Source organism: Apteryx mantelli, chromosome 2, assembly GCF_036417845.1.
Source record: "Apteryx mantelli isolate bAptMan1 chromosome 2, bAptMan1.hap1, whole genome shotgun sequence".
Classification (NCBI taxonomy): domain Eukaryota; kingdom Metazoa; phylum Chordata; class Aves; order Apterygiformes; family Apterygidae; genus Apteryx; species Apteryx mantelli.
This window is the reverse complement of record NC_089979.1, coordinates 80,171,527-80,199,480: the sequence shown is the minus strand read 5'-3', so window position 1 is coordinate 80,199,480 and position 27,954 is coordinate 80,171,527. Positions and strand designations below refer to the sequence as shown.

General features: G+C 39.2%; 1 pseudogene; it reads left to right on the top strand.

Moving 5' to 3' along the window:
• The first annotated feature begins 5,491 nt into the window (after positions 1-5,491).
• Positions 5,492-25,669, top strand: LOC106500191 (glutamate decarboxylase 1-like; annotated as a pseudogene).
• The last annotated feature ends 2,285 nt before the right edge of the window (positions 25,670-27,954 follow it).

Sequence of the window (27,954 nt, the reverse complement as noted above, 5' to 3'; positions counted from 1 at the left end):
CTATTGCTTTTGAGACTTTGGTTTTCAGTGTTTATGCCCATTAAACATTTTTTTTTCTTGTGACTTTCCCTGGAGAAAAGTCCCAACTTCATTAAACTTCATGATACCATCTGATGAACATTAATATTAGAAATATGCCCTGACATAATTGTCTAAACATTTAAGGGGAAAGCTCCTTGTTTGCTGCAGCAAATTCAGTAATAACTCCCACAAAGTCATTGTTGTTGTACTGAAGTAAGTTAGAACAGAGAAAACATTCATAAAATAGGTGTACTCATAGATAGTGCATGGATTAGGACTATACCTTGCTTGGGAGTGTATGGATGCTTCCTAATTTTAAGCATCTTAGATACTTTGAGTTGCCTTCTGAAAGCTTCACTGCCTTTTGGCTCTTTCCTTACTCAGTCACATCAGTAAGATGAATTAAGTTTAGACTGTGTCCTCCCTTCCAGCTCTTTGCTTTTTTTTTTTTTTTTTTTTTTGAGTATAGATTAGGGCATCAGCATTTTGTACCCATGAAGGCCAAGACACATTATATATAAATGCTAATGTGACACCCATCACTGTGTATGCCTAGGAACCCTGCTTATAGACCAAGCCCTAGTTATGGTAGTTCTGCAAAGAGAAGAAACAAACCCCTCTGTGCTTTGCCACCAGGGTAAGTTATGTAGAGAGAATTTGTAAAAAGCAGCCACATGCAGGGGCCTGCCTGTAGACCCACTTTGTTTGATTTGCACTGAGTAATTTGGAAAAGGAATCTCATTTAATATTTGGTGATTCACAACAGGAAAATAGTTTAATCCCATTGAAGGTGTGGTGGCAGCCTGTTATTATTCTTGATTATTCTGGGCTGCAAATCAAAAGATATTATTTTACTTAATTTATTAAGCACCTAGTCTGTAGAAACAAAGATACCTTTTGGAATTAATAGGGGTTTGAGGTAAAATATGTTAATATCTTTAATCTTGAAAGCCACATCTGTGTTTCTTGCTCGGGCAGCAAGAGTGTACTTTTGCATTTGGCTAGAGCTGACCAAAGTCTGCACAGCTGCTAAAAGGGGTGACCCTGCCTTCCTCATCTTCTCCTCAGCCCTGTGTTTCAGCAGTGCTGTAGTGAAGCGAGATGAGTCAACTGCTGACTCCTGCAGGTTTTGTTTCTTTTTGATTTTTCCTTGGAAGAATTAACTTTTGGCGCTATCGGTGATCTAATCTGATTTGCTGCACGGCCACATGATAGCTGGTGTTGACACAGAAAATGTCACTGGAAGCATTCAGCCAAGGTTTGGGGGAAGAGAGCGGGGAAGGTGGGGATAAAGCCATGCTCTTCAGTGGCACACTAGGTTCATTCCTGCTTCAGTTCTGCCATAAAGTCTGCCATGAGAGGATGTCAGAATTTTTAATTTCCTAATCTGTGTTTGTAACTCAACTAAGTATTAATATCATCTAACAGGACAGTCTAACTTTTTTAGCAATGGAAACCTCTCTCTGCCTCCTTCACCCCTCCACATGCCATAATCTTGTTTCTTAGCTGTCAGTGCCAAGCCACATGTGTGTGGAGCCAGAAGCCCAGGCTGGACATGGTTGCAGTCTTCAGGAGCAGGCTGTTGTGGGCATGGGTCAGCATCACAGCATGTTGCCACTGCTGTGGGAGGGTAAAGTGAAGGGCTGGACAGAATTGCCCCCAGACCAGCTCTTTCCCATGGCCGTCAGGGCACAGTACGTGCGTGAAAGCTGACCATGTGTCTATTGCAGTGCTGAATGTAGACACTGTACAGATTGAGAACAGTGCTCGGTCGTGGTGCAGCTGCTTTTCGGGCACACGATCCCAGAGAAGAGGTCTGTCAAAGATGGGGACCCCTTAGCTCTTTCAGCCCAGCTTGATAAATCTGTCTCTCATTAATATGACAAGGACATTTGACATATTTCCATCCTAAATTAAATTAGCAAGTTTAAGGCCTCAGCTATAAAGACTGTTATTTTTGGAATAGGCTTCCTGCCAGTTACACGAGTAAGAAAACAGATATTACTTACGGCTATGATTTCAGTGGGAAAAAAAGGACTTAACAAAAAACAGATAGCTAAGATAAATTTTAATATAAAACCCTCAAACAGTTATTGGTGCAGAAGTGGTGTCCTGGTTCCCTGCCCCTCATGGGCCGGCGCCCTACGTGGCAGTTTAGAGAGCGCATTCCTTCTTTCTCTTCCTCCTCCTGCTTCCCTTGCCAAAAGATTCATCCCTTGCATGCTGACAAGGCAGAGATGAGATTTAAAAACAAGTCCTCCGTGCTCTGCTCACCAAACTACTGAAAAAAGGAAAGATGCCATCACTTTGTCTGCCATGTGAGCTTGATACAGATTTCTTCCTTTTCAAGGAAAAATGACATAGGAGGCTTCCTCTAGAAAGGAGCTCAGGGTTGAGTATTTTTCCCCAAGAGAAAATGTTCCTAAATCCATGGGGTTGTAGAGGGGAGGATTTAAGGTGTTTCCTGCTGGTTAGCTTAAACAGCTCTGTCCACTGCCCATCATGAACTATTCCCTGGTCCGAGTCTCATGACGTGAGTAGATGGTACGTCAAACCCAGAGGTGCAGACTGTGCTACTGTGCCAGGACTGATGCCTCTGATAGCACTACACTGCATATTGTGATGCCAAAATCTCTTTTTGTGGACTTTACTCTCTCTAAGGGCTGAGTTTCCCAAGTAGTTCTGCTAAGTTTCCGTTGTTAGCAAATGAGCAGTCAGTTGGAAAGCAAAGGCTAAAAGCATGGGAGAGCTGCACTGCTCTGGGAGTGAGGAGAAGAGCTGACATAATGAATATGTATGAATCATCATAAAGAAAGAAAAAATGGAGTCCTTTTGTTAATTTAGGCAGCCAGAAGAACTAAATATATATTTTTCTTTAAAGAGTATTTCCACAGCTTACAAGGAACAAGATGCTGAAAAATAAATTCATACCAAAACTTTTTTTTCCTGTATCCAAAGAAATCTGGTAATAAGCCTTGATTGCATGGTTTAAGTGAGAACTAGAGACAAATAAGAACAGATTTACTGCAAAAATCTGGAGGATAGATTGCAAAATATCACATAAAATTCTATACAATTGAGGTAAAATGCGTTTGCATAGTTCTAACTTCAGCCATATAAAGTTTACCTTCTCTCCATATACATGAAATAGGTGTAAATAAGTTTATCCATCTCTTTTTCATCTGCATCACTGCAGTTAAATGTCTGATTCATGGGCGCAGTTACGTTGTTAGACTTGTGGCTGTTGTCATTTGTGCCTGAACACAGTGCTACAAAATCTGAAATCATAATTCCAAATCACTATGCATATATTGTGTGTATATATATGTTTATATATGGCAAAAAATAAACCTTCTGCTATTATAAAACACAGATTTTAAAGAAATTTGAACAGTCGTTGACTTAGAAGTTGAAAAAGAGAAATAGAAATTAATATCCACTCTAAATTTCCAGATGACATGACAAGCACCTAATTATTGAATTTGGGGGTTGAGAAAATTCTGGCAGTTGCTACAGAAATTGCTCTGGGCCCTGCATGTCTGGTTTTCCAAGGACTACCAGGTTGACCAGTATCTTTGTAGGCCAACACTAACAGCATCCCCAAGTTCCTTTTTTGCTTACAGTCTGTTGTTTTGGTGAAGGAAATGCTAAGCAACTTACCGTAAAGTTGTTGTTTCGCAATCGAAAACTACTGAGAGCAAAGGAGATTTAACTGTCTGGTAAGGACTGTGGTACTGTTGTGACAGAGTGAGGAAAAAATAAGTCTTGATTCTGCTTTTTTTATTATTTTAAAAGCCAGGTGACATTAACTGTATTCCTTACCTAGATCATGAAAGCAGAACCTGAAGTTCCATCAAGGGTAATAATTTAATAAAAGCTCCTGTGAATCATTCTTTTCTGTGTAAAACCCAAAACGGCAAAGCTAGTCCATCATGAAACTAAATGCATGGCTGTTTGAGGAACGTAAGACCTGCTCTTGATAACTGCTCAGGTATTCCTTTAAGTTTTAAGCATTAGCTTAGCCTGGAGGTTAAGCAGACCCTGGGGCTTAGCTTTTGTTCTTACCAAAATAAAATAAAAGTTCTAGCTTAGCAACAAGAACAGAAAAATGGCCCAATGGGCAAAAGTCTATCTCACTATCCTGTGCCTTGTCTGCAGTCTATGTTTAGTAAAGAACATAATGCAGGACAAGCCTGCAGTGATGCCTCCTCTAGCATAATTTGCCAGCTTCCAGCAACTTCCAGCTTGGTGACTTCTCAAACCACAGGTTGTATCAGTGTGTGTAACCTGTTCCCTCCCTTACAACTAGGATTTCATACTCATAAATCAGGTGCTCTGCCATGGCACTACAATCACTTCAGGTTCAGGCCACCCTGTCTTGCTGGGCACAGCAATATCACCTGAGATTTTGTGGGGAGAAGGGGGTTGGTTGTTTGTGGTTTGGAATAAATCTTCAAATCTAGCTGATGATCTCTTCTGCATCAGTGCTGTGGGAGACCAAAAAAATCAGTCTTGTAGTCAAATAACAGATCCAATACTGAGTTGGATCAGATAGAAAATGAATCTCACAGGTATGGAAGCACTTATGTTGCTAATAACCATGTCTTTTCTTATTCTTCTCCCTACATCTTCCCCCCTCTTCCTGGTGATATTTCTGCAGATGAAAGCATCCATTCCAAACCTAGACAGACAAGCAAAACACACATCTGCAGTCTCCAGCAAGAGGGTGAGGAGAAAGACACTTGCACTGAGAGCTTTGTGAATTATTTTTCAAGTATCTATGCATTAGGTAAGGCTACATTCAAAATATCTTAAAGCTCAAGATCATTTCTTCTTTTCTTAAATGTTGCTGAGACCATACCCTCTTGCCTGTTCTCTCAGGAAGATCTCACAAGCCCTTAAGAGCATGCTGTGGAGCTACTGTGGTTGGTTTCTTAGTGACCATCATTACATGTGACAGAGGAGGAAGAGTGAAGCATACTGAGTGTGTAGATCCCCTTTTCCCAGTCTCTGCCTCTGTGTTTCATTGCTCTTTGCAGTTATGCTCAGTCTCTTTTCATCACTGTTATATACTCCTCTTCTTCAAAGCTTACCTGAAAGCAAAATTTCCTTTCTCTTCATCAGGCAAGACCTCAAAGAAGTGTATTGTCTGAAGTTGCTGCCTCAGTCAGAAATGTCAAAAGCTGCTGGTGATGTGGAAGCACTCCAAGTTCCTAAGACAGTTGTATATAGCATTGAGGGAGGCTAGCCAGGCCTTGGAAATCACTTACCACCCCGAGGATTCATCTTTCCTCCTCCTTCCCCTGTAAATACAATCATCAAAGGCATTTTCAGGACTGCAGTGAGAAAGAGAGGATGTTCATCTTCTGTGCCCTTCACTTCTTCTGTTTAAAGTACAGCAGTCACTGTGGCAGCCACTTCTTCTGAGAAGTGTGAGCATTTATGGATGTTCTCAACTTCTTGCTGGGGCATGCTCAATGGAGGAAATCATGAAGGAGTGGTACATTGCTGTGTCCCCAGCCAACTGAGAATGACTGCAAAGCAGGATCAGCAGGGAGTTAATCCACCCCTGCTCATTCCTCTTCACTCCAGCCTCTCAAAGGTGGTCACTAAGCAAAATATCCATTCGCTCACAAGCCAGGTTTGTGCTCTGTGGCATTTTTTTAATGCCAGAAACAAGAAGTATAGTACATTTATGAATGTTGCAAAAACATTCTTGTGCTAAGGCCCTAAGTTCTTAGCCATGTCTTTGCCTTTTTTACTGCTATGTTTTATTCCTGTGTCTGTTTGTTTGTGAAATGGATATATAGGGAAAAACTCAGCAGAATATGTGCAATCACTAAAACTGTGTCTAATCAGCCTTGCTGAGCAATTATAAAACTTGGTATTGATTCATGTGTTCTCCTCATTTCTGCTTGGACTTGTTACCCACTAAGAATGGTGAAAGCATCACAGAGCAGTTCTTGCCCGAGGTGGTAGAAATTCTCCTGAGTTACATAAAAGAACCTATGATGGAAAAAATAAAGCTCTGGACTTTCATCACCCCCATCAGCTTCTTGAAGGTTTGGAAGGTTTCAGCTTGGAGCTGTCTGACCAGCTGGAGCGTCTGGAACAAATACTTGTTGACTGTAGGGACACTTTAAAATATGGAGTTAAAACAGGTAAAGTAGCAAAAACATACATGCCTCATGTTGTCACATCACTTCATGGATATATGTAACATTTATTTGATTCATGGATTGGACTGGATTTATACAAAAATCTGGGATTTACCATCTATGTGGGATATTTTTGGTTGCAATAGTATATTTTCAGTAACGTTCATAAAGTTCTGAAGAGGTTTTGCTACTGTAGAAGATATTTGGTGTGAAGAAATGTAAATATAAATGTATCTGAAAGATATTTGTACTAAATTCCTTCACCTCACCACCCTCTTCATGAAATCATCATGAATAAAAGGAAAGTTTTCTGTCAAAAATATTTTAATAGGATTTAGGACTGAAAAGACACCTTCTGAGAAGTGGGGAAAGGGTAAGAATGGACAGAGAGTGGCCTTGAGCACATTAGCAAAACTGTTCTACTTGAAGAAAATGAATAGTGCTAATAGATAACATAAATGGGAAAAAAAAGTATAAGATACAAGTGTGTTTATTTAAGAAAAGAAATCACGGAATTAAAGAGAAGTACTTCAGCAGTTGCCACGGGAAACAGAGGGAAGAATTGGTGGTTGTCGGTTTAGCTGATGTACCAATAGGATGCTCTGTCCCGACTATAATTATATCTTATGTTCTGAGGCATCTCAAGTTGTTTGTAGTGTATGGGAGGGGGAAAGCTGCATATATTTATATTCTTGTGAGGGACTTTTTTTTTTTAATTTTGAGATGCTGGAATAAAGTTTTATATTCATGGAAGCGGCCAGTGGTTTTCAGGTTTTATTAAAAGATATTCCTACCTCCATTTCCCAATCAGAACATTCTTTCAGCTCTTTGCTATGTATATGAAAAATGGAACAAACCAGAGTGGAGAAATGTGGATAGTTATAGCATATATAATTCCTTTTGGAAAGGTTGGCTGGAAAAAGAACTGTGCAGAATACCTGTGTGTGATAACATTGTGATCCTCTTTAAGACCAGGGATGTGGTCATTCTTATCTACCAATGTTACCTTGCCTGGTAGTCTTTAAAAGGGAATTATGAGGCTTGCCTGCTATGAGACATTTTCTGATTAATATCGGGTAAGGACTGTAGACCCAGTCTGGTAATTCTACTCCATCATATCTTTTGAGAATGTAAGTAGTCCTTCCTCTGGAGTTGAACTGCTTATATTTGCATGTGGAATGTTTCTTTTCCAAAGGACTGAAAATGTCTCTCACTTGCCTCTGTTGGACCATACTTTAATTTGCAGGGGGAAAAAAAATGTGATGGGTCGCATGCAATAAAATAATAGGTCCCACTTGGTGCATGAGCCACCATTTTTCACTCATAATGTTCGTGATTAAACTGGATATGCATTTGGCTGGATCAGGGCTAGCCAAGCCACTTTTTTATAATTAATTTGAGCATCATTCTGACAGTCTGGCATGCAAATTAAGTTTATTGTTTATTATCCTAAATTTTTGTTCTCTAGTCAAATTTGGCCATATGCAAAAAAATTGCATGCAGAAGGAAAAAAAAAACAGAATTTTGCCTGAAGTTTCAGAGTTCTTTCTTTTCTTCTTCTTCTTGTTTTAAAACTCAGCTTCTGATTTCTGTCCTCCAAAGAAAATTCCTATTGCTGCTTGTTACATAAAGGCTGAGGTTATTTTGGTCCAGTTTTCTGTCAAGTTGCTTTCAGTTTGGGTGGTGGTGTGATATAATAATCCAGGCTGGTTAGAGTGGATTATAACAATTTTCTTTGACATTCTGAGCTAAGCTTATAGGACCATTGTGTTACACACTTTAACTAGAAAATACCTGTGCTTCAGTGTTGTGTCTGGTAAGTCAGTATTGAATAAGTTTATTACATCAGATTAGTTGTACTCATATATTTTAAAATACTTGAAATGTGGAAAGCTTACATGAAGTTTCATTTAAAACCCTCTTAGGCTCTAGTACTAGGCAATATTGCATAGCTATACTTTATAATCACCTTTCTCAGAAATCTATTTTCTGGTAAAAATCTGTATAGCTTTCTAATCTGATAGAGCAGCTTTTTGCATGTTACATAATTCAGTTTTGCCAAACACAATGTGTAAACCTCTTCTTTATGGGGGACAGAAAACAACCTGTAAGCCTTTCTGCAAGCCCATGGAAATACTTAAGTTACTTGCCAGGAGTTTTGCGTCTGACTTCAAACTCGTTCATAGCTGTATGATGAACTCAGCTGGTGCACTCTGATAATGTCCATGTAATAAGTGGACCTTATTGGGCAGTACTGGTTTCCTGCCCATCTCTCTATGGCTCAGTTTTGGTTAAAGAATCTTTATCTCCCTGAAGGGGTAGCTGTCAATCCCCCTAGCTCTACAGGGCATAATTTGACAGGGCTGTAATTTTACCTTAAATCAGTACTTGATGCTTTGATGATATCATAATCTCTGGGTTTCATTTTGGACCCCATGCAGAATGTCTCAAATGTGATAACATGATACAAAGACTACGATACGCAGTGCAGTGCTAATTTTGAGCACAAATAAATTGAAGCATGACTTTGAAATGTTGGAATGTTTCAGCCCACGGGTCTATGGTTTAGAGTTTAGTCACACATAAATTTAGTAGTAGAGACCTGAATGTGAATGACTGTTTTTAGAAGCAGTAGGTACAATCCCAGGCTGGGCAATGACCCCTTCATGTCTCTAACTGTAAGAAACTCAGTATCTTTTGTTTGGTGTAGAAAGGCAAGTACTAGTGCTCTGTGGTCTTCCTAAATCAAAATCTCCATTTGCTTATGTTTCTTCTCCATTATGAAACACTTTTAAAATAAGCTGTTGCTTTTTATAGAAAAATATATCTAGGTTTACTTGTGAAATAGCTCCTGTGTTCACTACCATGGAACAGATTCTTCTGAAGAAAATGAATAAAATGGTTGGATGGAGGGAAGTTGAAGCAGATGGCATATTTTCTCTTGGTAAGCAGAACAAGGTAATTATCCCTGCTTATAGATCATGTCAATCTGGAAGTCTTCCATTCCCACTGAAATGAGAGAGACTGTTAGTACTTGGATCAGGCTCTAAAGGAGGATGAGTTTTGGAGAGGGCAAAAAATAATAATAAGTTGAACTTTTATCCTCAAAGCAATCAGTACTGGAGCTTTTTTGAAGGCAAATAACTTGATTATATTGTTCTAAAATGTTATCTATCATTTCAATATTTAAATTGTGACAACTGAAATGTAAGGGCAGTAAAAATACTTTCTCAGCCTAAAAAACAACACAGAGAGAAGTATCTCCAGATTTGGAAGTATTATATTAAATTGTTCATCAAATTAATTATCAGAAATCAGCCCCAGTAAAATGAAACAATAAACTTTGAAAAGGACACGAAGTACAGGGCTTCCATGTTCTGCTAAAAATAGAACTTGAGGGTGAAGGGAAGGAAAATAGTCATTTGGGCCTGCGAAGCACAACTGCTCAAACAAACAAAAAAAATCCTTTCTTCCCTCTTTCCTAGACTGTTAGAAAACTAAGTATTATCATAGAAAACTAAGTATTATCAAGACTGGAGAAATACAGAATGGACTAAAGAGTGGAGAAGAAAATCTCTGATCTGACGTCAGCTGGCAGATTATACAACAGCTGGCAGACCGAATGGGAAACATGGAGAGGAATAGTCTTTTGCCTCCCAAGAAATTCATATGTGGTCGGAGGAGATGGTTTACCCTAGCTGAGGGAGGATCTTGGCCCTAGATCTCCATGAAGTAATGCTCAGCTTCTGCAAAGGAAAACCTCAGAACTCAAATCCTTTCTGGCATTTCCGCACCATTAGGTGGGACCATATCAAACCTTTGCAGTGTTTTAATGGCTCACTACAAGTCCTTCCCTGAGGTTAAGACTAAAGGCATGGCTGCACTTTCACAGGTTGTATTGTTTGTTTCTGAACGCATAAGTATCTCACTGTGCCACGGCAGTGTAAGAAATGCTGTTACACTTGCACTAGAGTGCATGACTTGTGATTTCTGAAAATCCCAAATGATTTCCAGTATGGGGAGAAAAAGATCCTTAGTGACTCAGGTCACTAGGGAACCTCAGGTCCTACATTCGAGTCAGTGGTGCCGTGTACTTCTGAGTGGCTTAGACTGTGATGTTTAAAGGCATTTCAGTATCTAGATGCTGCAAGTATTTGGACCTTAGATGCTTCCTAAACCATACCAGATGGAACAGAGGAGAATATTGTCTGCATAAGCAGTTACTCTAGAAATTATTGTTACTGGATCCCTGAATTGAGCCTCTTTACCTGTTTTCGACTGCAAGGAAGGGAAGGAGCAATAACCTCTTGCTGACTTGTCCTATTAGCAAATTATCCTCAAAGGGACCACAAATAGTTGTTTGGTTTTTGTTATTTTTTCAATCTAGTCAGTGTAATTTTGACAGTTTCAAAAAGTAGGAAAAAAAAATGCTTAGTCCTCAGACAAAACCAAGCATTTCTATTTTCTTCACAAATAAGAATATAATAAAGCAGCCATTTGTTTGAACTAAACATTTCATTGCAGCAAGATAGAGCTGTTAATATTGAATTTGACATAGTTCTAACAGTAGATAGAACTGTTGAATTTGACAATTTTTACAGTAGAAAGATGTAAATACACTTCAGAATTAAAATTATTCTCAAAAAAAAAAAAGAAAAAAGAAATTGATATGGTGTTTGTCAGAATTAATTGCTTAGGGGCTTTCTTTTCAGGACTTTTCTTCCTGCCAATAATGAACAACTGCCAAAACTGTCAGAAGGTCATAAACCCTGTGGTATCACTGAATCTTCTTTTTTTTTTCTTCATTTTCGATAAGAAAACCAGCACCATTCTGCATGTTTAAAAAGAGAAGCGCTCAACACTTTGCAAGGGAACAGCATGGAGAGCCCAGACCGCTGCATCAGGGGCAAGGAAGGGAGCAGAGCTTGTGAGCAGGCAGCCCTGCTCGTAGCCACGCAGCGCAAGCGAAGCACCAATAGCACACGTGGCATTGCTCTGCCAGGCAGGTGCTTTGCCTAAGCCATTGGTTCTTTGCATTGTGTTGCTGCTGCAAGTAAGTTTAAAAAAGCTGAGGTCTGCAGTGCTGCTGCCATGGCAGTACTGCACGCAGGCACATGGGGTTAAGGCGAGTGTCAGACTGACTGGTGTTACTTGGCTGCGGTTTGAGAGGTCACTGCAGAGAGCGACGGTCCCTCGCTGACTGCTTTTCTTTCTGTCATCTGTAGGTATGCAATGAAAGAGATACCAAGGTTTTTTACAGTTCTAGTTTTCCTCTTTAAAGTCAAGGATATTAATAGTCAAACAAAAACAATGCAGAGTAGCTTAGGTTAATCTATTCCTGTATTTTATGCAAACCCCCTAATGTTTGTTTTGAGAAATTCCAAGTAGTTATACATCTCAGTGCTTTTACCTTAGGCTTTAGGACTAACTGCACTAACCAAGGCTCAAGTAACCAGCCATTTATGTGACATTCATGGTACAAATGTTGTCTTACTACTGTAATTTAAGTGATATCACATGGATATACAATAGTTTTGCTCAATAATATCGTCTTAGTAAATCACAAGTGACATTCCAAAATTGTTCCTGGGGGAAAATGGTTAGTAAATTGCTAAGTACCATGCTTAAGTAAATTATTTATGATTAAACATATACATGACCTCCTTATCATCAGACTGTATTTCTAAACCATTTGAGGACAGATTTTTGAAGGATATGTTGCTTTTCTTGCTGAAGGCACAAATTGACAGGATGTTGGTAAATTTTAACAGGACCCCTGTTTTTCTCTGGCATCCTAATGGAACTGAGTTGTGCACAGTATATTTCTTTAGGCAGAAAGAATGACTGAGAAGCCTATACCATATATAAATATATGTGTACATATATATGCACACTCTCTCTCTCTCTATATATATATATATATACACACACACCAAATATCTTTTGTGCATGTACAACCATGCTGAAAACTCCATCATAAACTTTTTATTCTTTATATTTAAAAGCCATTATTCACTAAAGAAAGCAATAGCAGTTCTTGGACTTGGGACAGATAATGTAATTGCTGTGAAGTGTGATAAAAGGTAAGACATGCCATGCCTATCAGTAACGTCGTGTTGCACTTAACTTTCTTTGATGCAGCATGTCTCCAGTTCTGTTTTCTAGGGGAAAATCCCATTTTATAAAATGAACTCTGAATGCCTTCAATGAAATTCACTGTCCACAAAAATAGGGTTCATGTTTTACAAGTTGATTTTTGTAGATCTTTAATCAGGTCTTGCTCTGTTCAGTGAAAATAAAAATAAGTGGCTGTTGTGCCTGAGAATGAATGCAGTAAAAAGTACTGATTGGACTCTTCCAGATATGTTCCCCAATCCATGTATGTGTTTGCCTGTGGAAGATGGTGCTATCTGGTGTAAGTCAAGGCAGCAGAAAGTGGTTTAGCTGGAGAAGGGGATGCAGAGCTCTTACCACTATCTTCTGTGCAAAGGGCACCACGCTGCTCAGCCATTTCAGGAGCCATGTGGGGAAGGAAAACACATGTGAGAGACGATAGAGTCTTCTTTTTTACCCCAGCCTTTCCACGGGTATGATAATTTTCCAGCTGCTCCTACCTGTAATACATTAGTCTCGTGGGGCAGTAGCACCCCAAGAGTTTGGGGTAGGGCGGGAGCTCAGATCACCCTGAGTGCCTCCAAGGGGGTGCAGGCAGGAGTGCAAGAGCCCAACGCTTGCTTTCCCTGACAACTCAGTCCGAAGGGATCTGGGTGCATGGGGGAACATGGTGTGGGACAGGCCTCTTAAACAACTGCAGCTTTGGCCAAACTCTGGCTTGTTCTAGGCCTCTGTCTAACCATCCACTGCCATTTTCAGTCCATCTGAACAACTTTCATTTTAGACCTTACCGTTTTGTTTAGAAGGTGTTTTTTTTTTTTTCTTCTCACTGGAATGTGACTTTTTGTCTTCTACATAAGAATAATGGAACAGATACAGTAGAGGTTTTAAGGAGAGGTTTGCAGACATATTTCTTTTCTGTGCGTTGCTCTAGGAATGTGTGCAGGGCCATAGGGCACATCTTTTTAGCTCTGCTTCAGGCTTTTTCTTGTTAAGAGAGTATTTGGGCTGCCTGTAGCTGTGCAAAAAGAAAAACAAACAAACAAAAAAACCTGCTACTGAATTCTTTATTTAGTGGTATTGTCAAAATGCAAACTGGGGATCTTGTGGAGATAAAACCTGCTCTCTTTACAAACTGTGTGATGTGCTGTCGAACTCTGCTGGTGAGAAGCAGCATAAAACAAAATAAGAGGTTTTCTGTTTGTTTTTTAGCACTTACATAATGGATGCAAAGCAAGTGTTTGAGCTTAAACTTTGATGTTTTTCTCCACATTTTTTTTTCTCACTTAATGCGATATGTTGTGAAAGCCCCTTGGATCTCAGTTCATAGCATCTGTATTTAAAGAGCAGCATTCCTTTCTCTCCCTCTCTCTAAGGATTAGCATCTTTTCCACTATTGAAATGTTAAGGTTGCAGATGCTTAAAAGGGCCACTCCTACACCCAACCCACGTGCATGCTTCCCTTCACCTCTCCCACTGTCCCAGAAGTTCAAGACACTGCTGAGGGCTCTGCTTGGCTCCTTGAACCCATTCACTCGCAGCACGGCAGAGTAGACATAAGCATTGCCAGAAAGTGCATTTCTCCCTGTTTGGTTTCTGTGCAACACAGAGGATGGCCATAGTTATATGACACAATGCTGATGCATGGTCATATCATGGGACACAACATGAAGATTGAGGGAAGGAAGGAAATTCAGCCCACAGTGGTGCTGCCTCTGTCCCTGGAAGCATGAGGTGAAGGGATAAGTATCACTAAGATGTCTGGAAAAAAATATAGTATTTCCCCTAGTATTTCATTTTCATATCACTGTCATTGTTACACCTATTTTTGAAAGATCACAAATAACTGATAATTCATTCCCTTTTGCCTCAGTGACCAGATCTCTGAAGGTGTACTCTGAAACCTGTCTGGCAGTTCAGAAACTCAGCACATTTTCATGTCTGTAATTTCTCTTCACTGATACTCAAAATTGAGACGGACTCCTAAATGAAAAATAGCTCACACTGCCAGGGATTTGCACATCTTCTGCAGCTGTGAGGAAAAACAGTCATCACTCAATGACTGTGGCAAATTCAAATAGATTTTGTTTCTTTCTATACTTTTTATTTGCATGCACAAAAAGCTCCTAAAGGCCATTGTTTTTAAACTTCACTACCTAGAGTTAGGAGCATAGACTGGAATTTAAAAAATAAAATTCATGTTCTGGTATTAAAATTGCAATTAGGGACACTGAAAAAGCAGAAAATACTACATTTCAAGAGTTTTGCCCTAAAAGAGGCATGACAGCTGACTTCTTCTAGTTTGGGGAAGCAGTCCGCTGGCTTATAGACAGATGTAAAAATTGCTTTATTTGTAGTGGTTCATAGGGGAAATATTAATGAGGAGATTGGCTGCAGCTTACGAGGCGGTATTTCTCACTGTATCGTGAGAAGCAATGCAGCGGGTGGTGGATTGGTCTTGGTCTGCAGAGCAACACCTAAACGCTCCAGCTCCGTGGTGCCCACTGGATATATCTGCTGATAATCCCCACTGGTGACACCCTGGAGCGGGCTGTGACCGCAGCCCAGCCTGCACGCTCCGTTTCATTCTGACAAACGAGATCACGTAGGTGACATGCCGGGGGCGCCTGCTGAATGCTTGGGAGGTCATGTCTATGCAAGGGGCTGGGGTCTCTGCCCTGGGTCTGGGCACCCCGGGCATTCCCTGACCTATAGGTGATGGCAGACATCAAGCAAGGCGTGAAATGCATGCAAAAGGATCGTAAGGATCTCCATGCACAAACAGCATACAATGACCTTTTTTAAAAGTTTAGGTAGTCCGTGGATAAAAAAGGGATGAGAAAAAATGATCTTGGGACTCAACTCTTTCTCTAGTGCTATATATATATTTTTTTTTCTTCAATGGTTTTCACAAAATCACGGAATCACAGAATGGTTGAGGTTGGAAGGGACCTCAGGAGATCATCCAGTCAAACCCCCCTGCTCAAGCAGGATCACCTAGAGCAGATTGTACAGGATCGTGTCCAGACGGGTTTTGAATATCTCCAGAGAAGGAGACTGCACAACCTCTCTGGGCAACCTGGTCCAGTGCTCTGTCACCCTCACAGTGAAGAAGTTTTTTCTCATGTTCAGATGGAATTGTCTGTGTTTCAGTTTGTGCCCGTTGCCTCGCGTCCTGTTGCTGGGCACCACTGAAAAGAGTCTGGTCCCATCCTCTCGACACCCTCCCTTCAGATACTTGTACACGTTGATAAGATCTCCTCTCAGCCTTCTCTTCTCCAAGCTAAACAGGCCCAGCTCTCTCAGCCTTTCCTCATAAGAGAGATGCTCCAGCCCCCTAATCATCTTTGTAGCCCTTCGCTGGACTTGCTCCAGTAGTGCCACATCCCTCTTGTACTGGGGAGCCCAGAACCGGACACAGTACTCCAGATGGGGCCTCACGAGGGCTGAGTAGAGGGGGACGATCACCTCCCTCGACCTGCTGGCAACACTCTTCCTGATGCACCCCAGGAGACCATTGGCCTTCTTGGCCACAAGGGCACAATGCTGCCTCATGCTTAACTTGGTGTCCACCAGCACTCCCAGGTCCTTCTCTGCAGAGCTGCTTTCCAGCAGGTCAACCCCCAACCTGTACTGGTGCATGGGGTTATTCCTCCCTAGGTGCAGGACCCTGCACTTGCCTTTGTTGAACTTCATGAGGTTCCTCTCCGCCCACCTCTCCAGCCTGTCCAGGTCTCTCTGAATGGCAGCACAGCGTTCTGAGGTATCAGCCACTCCTTCCAGGTTTGTATCATCAGCAAAATGATGAAATTATTGCTGGTAAAATCTGCTTGTAAAATCTGCAGATGATATGAACTTAGTAGTGTAGTAAATAATAAGGAGGACAGTTACAGAGCACTATGAATTGTCTTGGGAATAGACTCTGATACCTGATTTCCTGCATATTTCAAAAGTAATCAGAACAATAAATGAGATTATTCTCTTTGTGTGTGTTCCCCCCCCCCCGCCCAATATTTTTTACAGGGAGAAGATGATTCCATCTGATTTGGAGGTAGAAATACTAAAAATCAAAAGACAAGTTGTTCTTTTCACTCTCATTTTTAATGTTAACGTTGGGTTGAATCTGACAGATTTGAAATCTGGCAGCATTAACTCATATGAAATTGCCATTGATACCGATTGTAAAGGACAGAGCAGGAAATATTTTCCCCCAGGAAATGATAAAATAACTTAAAATCTGTTTTTAAAGAGAACAAGAACTGTCTGTTAAATTGTGTCAAATTCTGGTCTGCTGTTTCAGCCAGCTTTTTCCAAATGGAAAAAATTTGAAATGCTTCATTTTTTTGAATTTTTTTTAATGAAGTATTTTGACTCTGTTGGCTCACAGATAAGGTATTTTTAAAAGTAACTTCAAAATAATTATTGTACTTGAAGCTTAAATATTTTGTGTCAAGTTGATCTGAAATGAGGGCTTTTTTTGTTGAATTGTTTCCCACACTGCTAAAAAACTTGTGGCAGGGCAGAGGGAATCAAGAAAGCCCAAAGTATGTTCTTCAGATATATTGTCACCACAGCAAGAATAGGATCTACATGTGCAAAAGCACTTAAGAGCTTGTAGTTTCACTGTATATTTTCTGATCAAAATCAATGAAAGTTTTCTTATGGATGGCAATCCTTGGGTTATGTCATGTGGCAGATCCTAACCTTGGGATGTATAAGATTGTTTTACAGGTAAAGAATAGAAGCAGCCCTACAGAAAAAGCAACACTATATTGTTATCTAGATTCTTTTTTTGGAAGATAACCTTTCATTTTCCAGTTCACTCTGAATTGGAATAGGAATTTTAGAAATGGGAAGAGATGGGAGAGTAAAGAAAAATGTACTTCACAGTAATTATAGAGAGAGTTAGTGTTAGAGTTATGAGGAAAGCAGAATATGTTTTCTGAGATGGTTTTTGAGCTCATGTGGATTTGCACAATCTTGTATCACTTTCAGGGTCATATCCCACTTTATGTCAGTGCCACTGCTGGTACCACCATTTACGGAGCCTTTGATCCTCTTTCTGGTATGGCTGACATACGTGAGAAATACAAACTCTGGATGCACGTGGATGTAGGGCTTTCTGGAAATAGTACTTGGAATTTTTCTTGTAGGCTTAAAACCTGGAATTAGTTCTGTAGCAACCACTTTGCTAAGTTTCCTGAGATTATGAAACAAGTGGCCTATTTGCATGAATGGATGCTGTTGGAAAAAAAAAACTATGTAAAAGAATATAATCTTTCAACATAGGTTATGCTTGTTTACACAAAAAAGGAGGTTGCCTGCACTCATGCAGTAATGCAACACATGCAACTTCTAAGGTCATTCTTTCTGCACCAGCTCAGCTAACTCCAAAAATTAAACACACCACCTGGGCAGTGTATAACTTCTGAGCTCCTGAGTTAATGTCTTTTTTTTCTTCAGAGTAATCATTCAATATATGATATTACCCTCCTAGTTCAGGACATTTGACATCAAACAAACAGCTTGTAACAAAGTAAGATTAATTTTGTTGCCTAAACCATATTCTTCACTCTGGTATAAATGTTGGGGGGGGGGGAGGGGAGAGGGAAGGTGGATGCAGGAGGGGGGAGAAGTAGTTAGTTTTGTTGTGGGAGTTTTCTTGTTGCTGTGAAGTGATATGAACAACTCCAATTTTTACCTTTAGCCAACTCAGTTGGTATTTTGATTACTAAATATTCTGATTTTTTTCAACTTTCAAAGTTTATAGGAGCTCCGGTTTAATAAACCCTCCTGAAAATTTCTAGATAGATGCTGTAAATAGGCTTGCATGCCTAATACTAGGAAACCATTTGAGGAAAATGTTGACTGTTGTGCTTAAAAAACAGCTGAATGCCAATGTATGTAGTGTAGTACAATAATAGAAGTATACTGAACTTGGTTCACTGAAATGGCTATGCCCTGTAAATATAACCTAATTTCAACTAAGTATGAAGAGGATTTCAGTGTAATTCTGTGGGAAAATTAGGAGACTTTTGTTCTAGAGCAACCTCACTCTGATGGCTGCAGTTTGGCACTTCAGAGACAGGAGGTCAGGCTATTTGAAAAGGGTGATTACACTGAATAAAGAATGTAGCATCAATATAGGGGCAAATTCATTTCTTATATCCATTTAACCCAACTATTTGTATATAAAGATCAGATTTACCTTGTGATGAAATTGTGCCTTCACTGAAATCAATAAAACATGCATGGACATAAAGATGACCAGAATATAACCCTTAGTCTTTCCGAGTTCTTGTGATGGTGCCAAATCCTGTTCATCTTACTGATGCATTAAAACATATTGAAGCCAGTGGGGCTATTTGTTTAACTAAGGCTGAGCAAAATACAACTTGTTTATTATCTGCAATAATAACTGCTAGAATGGCATAGAAATCACTGGTGTGGTGCAGCCCTTTATAATACTTGTTATATGTCATGAACCTACTCTCTTTTTTAATATATCTACTTTGTCCTCTAATTGTGCTGGGGGAAGATAGCAAGCTGTAAGTTTCTCTTTTCCTTTTTTTAGTTTCTCATACTGGATAATACTTGAATAATTCATTGAACAGATTATGCTTCTAAGATGAAATATTCAATGATGGTTGCATATCTTCCCTCATCAACACTCTGTTGTCTCTTTTTCCTTCACATTTCTTCTCAGAAAGTGCTTTCCTCTTAAGAATAATCTCTTCCCATTTCTATATCCTCACTTGTTATCTAGTGTCCTTGACTTAGAATTGCAAGCTTTTTAGAATATATTCATACTATGGGCTGCAGAGCTATACAGACATATATGCAACCAGTTTAAATTCCAGAATCAGGACAAGTTAGCCCATGGTAATCTGGTGCTGCTGAAGAGAAATTGCTTCTACTGTCAGACCAGTTTGGGGAGTCCATATGGCACAAATTATGTGTTATGCAAACTGGTGGTCCTATATATAAGTTTAATAAGCTTCTGCCTGCATGGGAACAATTTGGGGTACTTATAGACGCAATCTTTAACATTCAGATAGTTCCTTACATTATTAGGTGATTGATAGGGCCCACTCTGTCACTTGGAATCCCCACAGCTGATGAATGCTCCCCTTCAGTGTTTGGCCTTCCTCAATCATGAAAAGGTAGCATGAACAGGTCCTCTCTTCTGTCAGAAAACACTTTGAACAGCTCCTCCGAGTGAGTTTGAGGTCCAGTTAATGTTGGAAGCAGGAAACCTCGTTTCCTACTTGGACAGAAGCATCAGAGCAGAGAAAAACCAATTGTTCAACTATTTCTTCCTTTTGAACTTTCTTATAGCTTGTATAGCCAGCCTTGTCCTCTGCCGTAAAGCTTACATATCTCCAGGGTTTCCTGCTCCAGAAGCATGGTGCTAGCAAGAGAAGAGGCTTTCCTGTCCTGCTGGTGTCAAGTGTACTTTTGAGACACGTTCCTGGGGGCCTCTGTGAGATCATATGCCAATGTGCCTTCCAGGTATACACTGGAGAGGACAGAGGTGCAGGGACAGTGATCAGATCCACTTCTCAAGGGTTTCAAAAAAACAGTGAACACTCAAAAAGAGCATAAAATGGGATGTGTGTCATTATGGGATTCTCAGATGCACAAAAAGCATCATTTTGTTAATGAATGGTTAGAAAGTAAGAATGTTATCTTTGGGCCCAGTTCAGGACTTCAGAAAACTCTTACCCCAGAAGGAGCAAACAGATCTGCAGATTAGTGTAAGCCAAGCTTATATTCACATGTGAATGTATAAATTTAGAGATTTAAATTTTAAACTAAGAGTTATTATCTAGTTTGCATGGTACAGGCTACAGTATTTGAGTTGAGGGTCCTCCAACAAATCCAGGCTTCCTTTTCTAAGCTGTTGAAAACATTTGGAAGTACACTGAATGCAAAGATTTGACAGGAGATCTATCGCATCCCAGGGTAGGTGTTATTCTAAGTATTGCCTCTTTGTATAAATCAGAAGAGCAGATATCTCACTTCTCCCTTCTTTTCTTAAAATATTATCAGTGGAAGCCTACCTTTCCTTTGACATCAAAACTTACTTGCCAGATTAATGCATGGCAAGCAGAATATGCCATAGTAAAAGTTTAATTATCCTTTGTTCTGCTAAGTACCTTAGTACATTATGCAGAGTGCAATATGTCTGAGAGTTTTATCTACAGGGAAAGTCAGCATGCAGTCCAAAAGGTGTAAATTTATAGTGTGCTAGTTACTTTTCACTATTTCCTTATGCAAATGGTTCTCCAAATTATCAGCATGGGGTAGCTCTCAAAATGCAGAAGCCATCTCGTGGAAATGCTTGGAGCTCACGCAGGGAATGCAGCATGTCGAGTCTTCCATTATTTCATAGTCTAGCTAAGTGTTCACTAATTTTCTCATGTAGACAAGCAACAAGCTAATGTTGCTGTGGGTGCATTAGCTGTAGAGGTTTGGGGCTCTGTAAATATTGTTTTTAGCTTTGACATTACATGACAAATGCATTCATACATGCAATACGTCTATGGGAAGCCATTATGAAAAGTCAGCTGTTTGCTTATTTGGTGGTTAGGTTTACCATGGCATGTACAGAGTTATAGGAAATCTTTTATCTTAGATTTAAAATTAAATGCCTGAAAAACAGCTATGGGGGGAAAAAATGTTCATTTTTAACATCATATGATGCTTCCTTACATGTTTGTTGGCTGCTAGTTATCACATTTTTAAGCCAGAAAGATCTTCCTAGTGCCTCATTAAGTTTTATTTCTCTCCAGTCTGGGGAGGAGTGATCAAGCAGAGATTTTAGTCCTGCTTATTCCCTTTTAAACTCCAGTTAGAAAGAAAAACTGAATGCTCCTGAAGAGCTGTTTGCACATATAGCATTGCAAAGTGACTGTCATATTGCTTTATCAGGATCTTCTACAATCTTGTAACCAGATGTGGGCAGACTATCTGTTCCAGCCAAATAAACAATATGATACAATGTTTGACACAGGGGATAGGAAAATTCAGTGTGGCCGGCATGTTGATGTCTTCGAGCTTTGGTTGATGCGGAAAACAAAGGTAAGAAGGGACTCTGAAAACACAGCTTTATTCCAGAAATTCAGCCCTGGAGAAGAGGACAGCTGTATTCATTTCTCAAAATCACTGATATAAGTGTCATAATGAATGATATGCTGGAGAGCGATTTAGAAAGTTACATATTGCAAATAGCATATAGGTATGTACCAAGAATTAAAATGTTCATTTTTCCATAAATGATATCAAGCCTCCAAGGGTTTAAGAGAAAATAATAACTTATTTCCCATTGTTTTTCATTTTTTGCATCTCCACCAACATTTCAATGAAGAGAAGGGATGCCTCTCCTATAATTATAAATGCCAACATTTCACCCAGAAGTCTCTACATGCATTGCTTTTGTCCTTTTCATACTAGAAATATCTTGGGGAGGGGAGGAGGGGGGGAACAAGAGATAATACCACGTGCTCAATGTCATTTCTCATCCAGATCTGCAAACAGAGGAGGCACCTATCAACTGCCTAATGAATGATATTGCTGTGACTTTTATAGTAGAATAATATCACTCGCTTTAGTTGACTTGCTGCTGACCGGCACATTATGACTGTTACAGGCATGTGAACTCTCAGCTACTCACATGTATCCTGATTCTTTTGAGGATTGATTAATGCTGTTTAAAACCTATATTGCCATTCCCTCATACCCTCCACATTAAATCCAATGTGGAAGATGATGAATTCTCTCAGTTTCTTTTCATCTCAGGTCCTTCAGATTGATACTATACAGTTCAATTTGTGTTGCCTTGTTTTCCAAATGTGTCCAATCTTTAAAGCTTAAAACATCTTGTCCATTTCCTAGAAAGGGTGTTGCCAATTTTCCTGTTCCAAATGTTTCTGTATAGTTATGGAATTTGAAAGAAGAATATAACTCTTTTGAGTTAGATAAACAAAATAACGTCCCATATGAACTAATGTATAATGCAAAAAGAAGATGATGTTGTAAACATAAGATATAAAATGTGCCCACTTACATTTTTCATCGTTTAATCACAAATAACAATGACAAGAACATTTGTGACAAGTAAAGTATATCTTAACAAACCAACAAAAAGAGAGTGGATATCTGATCCTCTTTTTCTGCAAAGAAGAGACAAGCAATCAGGTTGTATTGTGATCTATAATAAGATAAAGGAACATTTAAAATTCTCATTTTTGTGATTTATAATTCATGAAAAGAAGTTGGATTTGCAAGAAAAATGAAGAAAAGATTAAGTCAGGAAATATAACCAAATTCTAAAGTCTTTGAAATACTACTATATTAGCTAAAGGAGCAGACTTGTATTAGTCACTCAATAGGAAATTATATTATCAGTTGAAAGGCAAAAACAAACAAATGGATACACATCACTGACAATCTAAAAGTTCAGACCAAGAAAAGCCCATCCTGCACATGTATTAAAGATGATCATTCAGATTTCTTATAGATTGTGAGTTATTGTAACAAAATACAAATGTTTACTCTAGAAATGGCATTATTTCATCACAGAGTTTTTACTTTTATAGAGTTATCACTGGTATATTCTGCACCACACAAAGTTCTCAGACCAATGTAACCTGCATTTTTCATCATCAAATTTATTCTTATATTATATATAGTGAATGTTTATCACTGCTCTGGTCACTTCTGTAAATGTCTTGATATTCGCCAGGGAACATCAGGCTTTGAGACTCTTATCAACAGATTCCTTGAACTTGCGGAGCACCTTTACAAGCAACTGAACTCAACAGAAAACTTTGAGCTTGCTTTTGATGAAAAAGTAAGTATGGCGTAATGGAATGTATTTCTAATCTCTTCTCTCTACATACTGTTTTTTGCTTCTTCTGTATTCAGTGTTCTTTGCAAAAGTAACATTGTACTTTTCACCTGTTTAACCGAAGCAGGCATTTTGCAGATGAGCATCAGTCCTACTGTACTGTTGATGAGAGTTGTTATGGTAGGATGTGTTTCTTGAAGGAACCAAATATTTTTTAAATCCTTCCTCTTATTCACTGAACACCACTAGTACTGCAACTAAGAGCAGCAAACCAGACTAGAAAGTGGGTTGTTTTTAGTGGTCAGTTGAGAACAGAGAAATGACTGGGGCAGGTAAGCTATTGATTCTGCAGGATGTTGACCAGAAGCTATCATAATATTCTGTCAAAGCAGAATCAAATAATTTATTAGGGTTACATTTATTTGTAAAGGTTTCCTTGGGAGAGCAGGAAGGTGAAAGGGATATTATGTTGATTAGACTTACTATTTTGTAATGTCAAAGTAGTTTGAAAAGGTAAAACCACTTCCTTTTGTGTTTTGATTTTTTTTCACTACTTACATAGTGATGTATGTTTAAAATATAAAAATTGGCATTAATGAAACAAAGCACTTCCATTTAACCCTGGTCCCTTTTTTTCTGGTAGTTTTATTCCAGGTGAGAGTTAGAAATATGGGCTTGTTTTTGCTGGCCTTCTGAATGACTCATTTTTAAAATGTTAGCACTGGATGCAAAATGGAAATTCCATTTGCTTTCTGTGTCTGGCACTCTTGGGTTCACAACCTGCACAGATTTTAATGACAGAACAGCTCAACAGGTTATATCTTAAATATCTGCTTTAATGTTCTGATTTATAAGGACCAGAGTATTCATCATTTTTCAGGAAAAAGTTCAAATAGATGTGGATTCCTGTAGAAAACAAGCATGATGAGGGTAACAAGTAGTCTTGATTTGTGGTAATCATCATCCTTGGTCAGAACAAAAGCTGTCTAGATACTAGGTAGAATTGCTGAAAAGTACAAGTGACAGTACAGATCATGCAGGGTACTGCTCAATATATGTAAAGTCCTATGACTTCAGACCAAATAGCAGAAGAGGTTTTCATTGTGATTTGGGGTTTCCTATACAGGAAAACAAACTTCTTTTGTTTTTGAAGCCTGAACTCACCAATGTGTGCTTCTCGTACATCCCACCAAGCCTCAAAGGAAGGCCAGATGGAGCAGAAAGGATGAAATTACTTCATCAGGTAATGTTTCTAACATTATAACAGTCAATCCGGAGACTGATAAGGAAGTTTTAGTGGTAATTCTCAATAGTGTAACTCCTTTTATTTGCTGGTAGAACTGGACAAATCCAAAGATAAACTCACAAATATTTATTCTGAAGAAAGTAGTGAAATAGCTTTGGAAGTGCTTGTGGCAGTGGAAAGCATTAATACCACAGGAGTAGCACGATTCTGAATGTACACTGTACCAAAGATAACAAAATCGTGATGTGCTGATACAGCCACAGTCTCCTGTGACTTTGGTCCTATGTTTGAGTCTGAATCACCCAGCCCTGTTGACTATCTTCATTCCCAGAGTGGTCATAAGGATACCTGAATACGTTTTTCCTTCAGCAGCAGGCTGCAAGCAAAGGACTAAAGGCAATTTATGCACTTTTTCTGTGGCCCTTTTGTGGAGAGGAGAAGGAGCGGAGGGAAGTATGCAGCTTCTGCCTTCGTTGGAGCTGCAGGTGTCTGCAAGCATAGGCAGGAAAATTGGTGTAGGAAGGATTGCACTGGAGTGGGCAAATCCTACTGCAGTGGGGTGAGATAGTACCCCGATGTCTGCAGGGTCTCCTACGTTTGTTTAGCCATTATGAAAGGTTCTTCTTGGGGTTTGGGACTGCCTGAGAAGGAAACAAACAGTAACCTGACTAGTCACAAAGCTGTAATATTAAAGTATGACTACTGAAAGTGATAGTCACATCAAATACTCCTCAGATAATCCCCACAATGAAACACTTGCATAAACCTTCCATCAAGTGATTTCAAATCCAGGGACTTATAGTCCTTCCTTGTTTGGGTTCCCCCACCCCTGCCTTTTCTTCAGACAAAATTCTTTCTGACTTCAGTAAAGATCACATGGCATTTGTAACTATGCAGTCAAAATAATGCATTGGTCTCCTCCTCCCAAGAAACCCTTTTTTCAGTTGGACACATCTTCATGAAATGTTTTGATCTAGTTTGAACTGCATTCTAGCTTATATTGCAAAGTCAGGGATAAAGGGGTGAGAGAAAGAGGGAAATATGCTTTTTCTTTTCTTTTCTTTTCTTTTTTTGTAGAGGCTATTAACCACACTTATTCCCAGCTTGTATACAGGTTGCTCCCAAGATCTAAGCACAGAAGATTGAGGACAGAATGACAATGGTCAACTACCAGTCACACGGGGACAAAGCAAATTTTATCAGAATGGTTTTCTCCAACCCAGCCACCAGGTTGACTTCTTCATTGAAGAAATTGAAAGACTTGGCAGAGATTTATGATAATTAATCTCCTAGCCTTAAGAGCTGCCAAAATCCATCAGAAGTTTCCTACTTTGCATTAGTTGCATATGGTATCGCTCATTCCAAGATTGGCAATATGTTATCATCACTAGTACCCACTAGAAGAAGCACTCTGGTTTTCACAGCACTCTGTTTATAAATGAGATGCTTTACTAGGTCAGAAAGCCTGAAACTCATTATATGCTGCCTCCTTAACTGAGTTTTTTCCCCGTTTTGTTTTGGGGTTCTCTGAACCATTCTTGTGGATTTGTGTGGATCCTCGCTTCTCTTTGGGGCTGAGATTTAGTTTCACATTTGTTTTAGGTTCAGTAGAGAGAACTGAGTACTATAAAAATAGCATTCCTTCTTACATCAGCCAAAGCGAAAAGAATAGAAAATCATACCCTGAGAGACCTTGACTCATAGCTTTCTTCCTTACAGTCCAGCTGAAGCTTTGAAGCTGTTTATGGTAGTCTGTTTTAGAGAGCTCTTGGTTGCTTCTGCTGCCCTGCCTCAGGTCTTTGTAGAAATGTTTCATCTCTTATTCATTTGAATACCTCACTTCAGTTCTGCTATGTTTTGTGACATACCCAATCTATGCTTTGCTCTCATCTGCAGTTTATGTCTGTAGCACTCGCTGAGTCTTGTAGTTTGTCTTGTGCCTTCATGCTCTGGCATAAGAAGGCTTAAAGGACTCCCCTCCTTTGTTACTCAAATATATTGGCTGTTCCAAGGGGCCCCTACTCTAGCTAGTATGTAGATGAGCAAATGTAGGTCAATTTAAAGCTACCAAGGGGGAAGAGACTCAGTACACAGAGATTACTGCTCTCATTAGAAATGCCTCAGGTAGAGTTTCATGTTCACTTTCGCAAACTGCCTTTCAAGAAAGATGTGGCCCAGCTGGAGGCAACCCAGTGAAGGCCTGAAAATACTTAGAACATATGAAATTTAGTTGAAATAATTTAAGTTTTTTGGTCTGGAAGAGGGAAGACTGGAAAGAGTCATCATGATTGTCTTGAAATAAGTAAAAAGCTGCTGGAAAAAAATGAAGAATAGGTTATTCCATTCATATTTGTGGTGGATAGGACAAAAAGTTATGGGCTTATACTTCAGTCAAGAAGGTTTGGGGTTTGAAATTAAGAAGAAATTTCCTGATAGTAAGGACAACTGAGTACTAAAACAGATTACCTTATGAAGAAACAGAGTCAGCATACTCCAATAGAGGTTTTTAAAACCAGATTAACTAATATTTTCCAGGAGTTATGTAGCTATCCTTGATCCTGCTCTGGAGCAGGCAGGTGGGTTAGATGCCCTCTTGAGATTCCTCTAGCCTTATGTTGCATATGCATTTAGCAATAACAAGCAAGGAAAATGAAGTAGGAGTAACCAAGCTGTTGGAACTGGAAGGAAGCTTTCCTGAATGGTCCATAGTCACCAGTCAAGAGCTGGATTTCTGACTGTGTTATAGCTCGCATGTAAGTGGGAGCAAAGCATTGTGCAGACCCAGAAGTAACTTGGAAAAAAGATATATATAAATGAATGTGTTCCCCCAAAGCCACTGCACACATAAAGTGTTGTGTGATTAGATCAGTTCAGATCAGTATGTACATCCTTTAGCAATTACTAGAAAATTTGCTGTAAAATGTACTTCAGAAGGCTGTTTGGACTATCCCAATCTGTGGACTAAATGACCTAAAATGCATGTTCTCTTCTAATTTTTATTATGTTGTGACACCAGAAGCAAATAAAATCAACTCTTTGTACAAGGCGCTATGATTGAATTAGATAATTTCAAAAAGTTTTTTATTTTCTTAATTAAGGATATTTCCATTATAATTGTTTAATGTCTGTAACATTTGTTTAATATCTACATTGTTTATCATTATACTGAATTAATTATTCTTTTATTTCCTAAGCATTGAGTATTTCATGTAAGCATAGACAATAGGGAATCTAAAAAATGATAGAGCACATCAGAAAATCACATTTTTATCTGAAATCTTTGTGTAACTCAGAGTTTCACCCTTTAGTTCATTAAATGAAAAGGTAAAAGCAGTGGACTGAAATGATGGGTTTTAAGTAGTATCTATGATTGGTTGCAACTCTGCTATACCAAAATGCAAACTGTTTGAGTAGACAAAACTGCCCACATGAATGCCAAAAGAGAATACAGCAGCATATGTCGGTGATTAGTTCCTCATTTCCCCACACCATTGAGAATGAAGGGATAAGGCCTCTTCTGAGAAATTCAGAAACAACGGTAGAAACTGGGAGAGCTGCTGTGA